At 32.9% G+C, this 5,000-nt stretch overlaps 1 protein-coding gene across 3 annotated transcripts in view; it reads left to right on the top strand.

Moving 5' to 3' along the window:
* The window catches only part of LOC138028858 (uncharacterized), a 16,689-nt gene extending 11,695 nt beyond the window's left edge, over positions 1-4,994 (top strand). For all 3 annotated transcript variants that reach the window (XM_068876480.1, XM_068876479.1, XM_068876478.1), the window contains 2 exons: positions 1,901-1,941; positions 4,173-4,994. The gene's annotated coding sequence lies outside the window, so the exon portion shown is untranslated. The remainder of the gene's footprint in view (positions 1-1,900; positions 1,942-4,172) is intronic.
* Positions 4,995-5,000: the final 6 nt, after the last annotated feature.

The following is a 5,000-nucleotide window of genomic DNA, read 5'->3' as shown; positions in this document are numbered from 1 at the left end:
AAAGATCACTTCATAGAACAGCTTTCTGTCATTGCTTCTCCTCTAATGCTCTCAACAAGAACCACAGAACAGGCAACAACTCTAAAAACAAAGATGAACCTGTCACCATTTGGTTTTCTATTCCCTATATTGGCAAGAAAACATCACAACTTCTACATTCCTTTAAACGAGAGCTGTGGAGACACCTATAAAACCCTAACATCCAGTTCAGAATCTGTAAGAAAACCACAAAATTATGCTTCTACACCAACAGCAAAGATAAAGTGTCACTTTTAAACAAATCACATGTTGCTTACAAATTCATTTGTCTTGGTTTCCAGTCATGATACATTGGCAAAACTGACAGAACCCTTCTCGCCCAAACATGCTGTTACTGATAAGGAGAGTGTGATCTATGCACGTGTGACCATTCAACCATTATGCATAATAATTTATTCAATTTACTTGATACTTAAAGTAACATTTGATACCAACTAATTTCGGGAACAATGAATATGCAATCAATGTAGTTCAGAATAATACCACGGTGTTAGATTATGATGACAATATATTGGAACCTGCTATTGTATAAAGAGGCTTTCCATATCAAACGCTAAGTGTCATCACTTAACATGGATTAAAATCCAGGAGGGAACTCCGCCTGTTCTCTTAAGTATACCTCTTGTAACTATTATTTGAAGTTCCTAATTTTTGTATGCATTTTTGTCGGATGATGGTACAGCTTATACCGAAATATCACTGTCACTTAAGATCTTGGTTTTTATTCATTTGTTGTCAAAATTTAAAGACACGATGAATCTACTTGGTCTATTGTTTATCTTATATGTAATGATTGCAACTAATTCTTTACAGGAATAATTGTGATTCATTTGTATATAAATACAGGTATCAAAATATTATTTTTTGATATTTTTTCCTTCGTGTTTTACCACTAAATTAATAATAATTGAAGATTTAGTTGTTAGTCTTAAAGTATGGTAAAGTTATGATTCCAAGTTTGAATGAGGCCTAACACTACTGTGAAGTTTTTTGTACCCAATTATTCCATCAGGGATCAACCCTAATATTGGAATTGGGCCCACACAAGGACAGAGAAAAACTCTGACCAGGGTGAGATTTGAACCCACGACTTTCGGATTAGATCACCGCTGCTCTACTGACTGAGCTACAAGGCCAGAACGGGAGCTGGTCGTGGGTATGTGAGATGTTATTCACAAGGACAAATTCGGCTCAGCCCAAGCCTAATTTTTACGTAATTGCTAGTTGTTGTCCTTCAGTAGCATTTTGTAGTAATGATTGCAACTTCGAATGAGGCCTAACACTACTGTGAAGTTTTTTGTACCCAATTATTCCATCAGGGATCAACCCTAGTATTGGAATTGGGCCCACACAAGGACAATTCCAATACTAGGGTTGATTCCTGATGGAATAATTGGGTAGAAAAGCTTCACAGTAGTGTTAGGCCTCATTCGAACTTGGAATCATTACTACATAATGCTACTGAAGGACAACAACTAGCGATTACGTAAAAATTAGGCTTGGGCCGAGCCGAATTTGTCCTTGTGAATAACATCTCACATACCCACGGCCAGCTCCCGTTCTGGCCTTGTAGCTCAGTCGGTAGAGCAACGGTGATCTAATCCGAAGGTCGTAGGTTCAAATCCCACCTGGTCAGAGTTTTTCTCTGTCCTTGTGTGGGCCCAATTCCAATACTAGGGTTGATCCTTGATGGAATAATTGGGTACAAAAAGCTTCTCAGTAGTGTTAGGCCTCATTCGAACTTGGAATCATTACTACAAAATGCTACTGAAGGACAACAACTAGCGATATGGTAAAGTTCATGGTACTAATAAGTTATACTATCTGAAAACTGATTCACCATCATTTTCTTTGTTTTCAGTGGCTGATTATCAAAATTTATCCCATCTGTTCCTTATAGGGGTAATTGCCATTATGTGTATATGGATGCAGATATGAAAATGTTGTTTGGTTATCATTTACTTTTGCAAGTTGCACTGTTTGCAAACTCACCATCATTCACTTCATTGATCTCCATTCTTTGCTGATCAATATTTCTGTCATCTGGTAAAAAAGTAGTGGCAACTATTTTTTATAAATAATAATATTGTTGTGATTCATGTGTATACATTGTAGTGTATGGATGCAGGTATCAAAGTATTGTTTTTGATATCATTTACTTTAATTAATACTTACATGTTACACTTGATGTTACACTTGATGTACTTCTAGTGTCATGATTGTAACCTGAAGCAAAAGCAATAAGTCATTCATTTGACAGAGAAACAAAATATGCTAAGTGGAACTATTTTACAAAAAGATTGTTGGCGTCAATAAATGATGGCAGCTATAATAATTATTGTAGCTATTACTTACAAGGAGTCATGTGACTGTTGTCATTTGAAAATTGAGTGGAGTTCAGTAAGAATGGTTGTTTCAGATCATTATCTATTGAAAACAAATGACGACATCTAACTATCAATATTATCAATAAGGAAGACTAAATATTAGGAAATTGTGAAATAAAAAAGGGTCTAGTTAAGTAAAATTATATAATTATATATTTTATCCCATCTGTTCCTTATAGGGGTAATTGCCATTATGTGTATATGGATGCAGATATGAAAATGTTGTTTGGTTATCATTTACTTTTGCAAGTTGTACTGTTTGCAAACTCACCATCATTCACTTCATTGATCTCCATTCTTTGCTGATCAATATTTTTGTCATCTGGTAAAAAAGTAGTGGCAACTATTTTTTATAAGAATAATAATATTGTTGTGATTCATGTGTATACATTGTAGTGTATGGATGCAGGTATCAAAGTATTGTTTTTTGATATCATTTACTTTAATTAATACTTACATGTTACACTTGATGTTACACTTGATGTACTTCTAGTGTCATGATTGTAACCTGAAGCAAAAGCAATAAGTCATTCATTTGACAGAGAAACAAAATATGCTAAGTGGAACTATTTTACAAAAAGATTGTTGGCGTCAATAAATGATGGCAGCTATAATAATTATTGTAGCTATTACTTACAAGGAGTCATGTGACTGTTGTCATTTGAAAATTGAGTGGAGTTCAGTAAGAATGGTTGTTTCAGATCATTATCTATTGAAAACAAATGAAGACATCTAACTATCAATATTATCAATAAGGAAGACTAAATATTAGGAAATTGTGAAATAAAAAGGGTCTAGTTAAGTAAAATTATATAATTATATAATTTATCCCATCTGTTCCTTATAGGGTAATTGCCATTATGTGTATATGGATGCAGATATGAAAATGTTGTTTGGTTATCATTTACTTTTGCAAGTTGTACTGTTTGTAAACTCACCATCATTCACTTCATTGATCTCCATTCTTTGCTGATCAATATTTCTGTCATCTGGTAAAAAAGTAGTGGCAACTATTTTTTTATAAGAATAATAATATTGTTGTGATTCATGTGTATACATTGTAGTGTATGGATGCAGGTATCAAAGTATTGTTTTTTGATATCATTTACTTTAATTTTTACTATGAAATTACTTATTCAAAATTTTAGTTGTTACTTTTAGAATGTTCTTAAGTCCATATAGTAATAACAAGTTGTTCTGTCTGCTAACTGACTTACCATGATCATTTAGTTCATTTTCTAATGGCTGCTTGTTAAAATTTGTCTCATCTGTGAAAAAAGTAACATTCCTGATTATAGTTCAGTAATTTGTAAGAAGAAAGACTTTTGTTTCTTGTTATGTCATGAGAATATACTAAGTTGAACTATTTTCTGAGAAGGCTGTTGGTGTCAATAAATGATGAGAGTTATTACTTACAGGTAACCATGTAAATGTTATCATTTGAAATTTCAGTGGAGTTTAACAAGAATGGTTGTTTCAGATCATTATTTATTGAAAACAAATGAAGAAATGTAACTATCAATATTATAAAAAAGGAAGACTAAGGAAGAGATTGTGAAATTAAAAACGGGTCTAGTATTAAAGTAAAATTATATATCATTATTTATGAAGATAATAGGATCGTAACAAGGTATATTTTTTTGTGACTGATTCCATATTTTTACCCAAAATTAATGAGAATTTGATCCCTGATTCTATGCAAAATACTGCTGATCCCGATCTTCATCTCATGTGTTGTGATTTCAGATCCCAGGGCTGTGATCTCTGATCCTGTATACCTAGTGATGACTTTGAAGATAACTTACATGTTACACTACCGTCACTTGATGTACTAGCATCTTGGTTGTAATCTGAAAAAAACAACAACAATAATTCATTCATTTGAAAGAAACAAAATATACCAAGTGGAGCTATTTTACAAGAAAACTTTTGGTGTCAATAAATGACAGTAGCTATTACTTACAGGAAGCCATGCAACTGTCATCATTCGAAACTTCAGTGGAGTTTAACAAGAATGGTCGTCTCAGACTATTGTCTAATGAAAACAAATGAACAAATCTAACTATTAATATTATGAATAAGGAAGCCTAAATAGGAGATTGTAAAAAAAAAGGGTCTAGTTAAGTAAAATTATATATCATGATTATTTATGAAGATAACAGGGTTGTAATAAGGTACATATTTTTGTAACTAATTCCATATTTTTACGCAAAAATAATGAGAATTTTTGATCCCTGAACCCACAAAAATTTGATCCCGATCCTGATGTCACATGTTGCGATTCCAGATCCCAGAGCTGTGATTCTTGATCCCATATACCTCGTTATGACCCTGAAGATAACTTACATGTTACATGTGATGCACTAGTATCTTGGTTGTAATCTGAAAAAAAAAAAACCAATGCAATTCATTCATTCGAAAGAAACAAAATATACCAAGTGGAACTATTTTACAAGGAGCTATTACTTACTGGAAGCCATGTAACTGTTGTCATTGGAAACTTCAGTGGACTTTAGCAAGAATGGTTGTCTCGGACCATTATCTATAGATTGAAAACAAATGAACAAATTTAGC

The sequence above is a fragment of the Montipora capricornis genome, chromosome 13 (assembly GCF_036669925.1).
Source record: "Montipora capricornis isolate CH-2021 chromosome 13, ASM3666992v2, whole genome shotgun sequence".
In the NCBI taxonomy this organism is placed as follows: domain Eukaryota; kingdom Metazoa; phylum Cnidaria; class Anthozoa; order Scleractinia; family Acroporidae; genus Montipora; species Montipora capricornis.
Note: the sequence above shows the minus strand (reverse complement) of the source record. Positions and strands in the feature narration are given on the sequence as shown.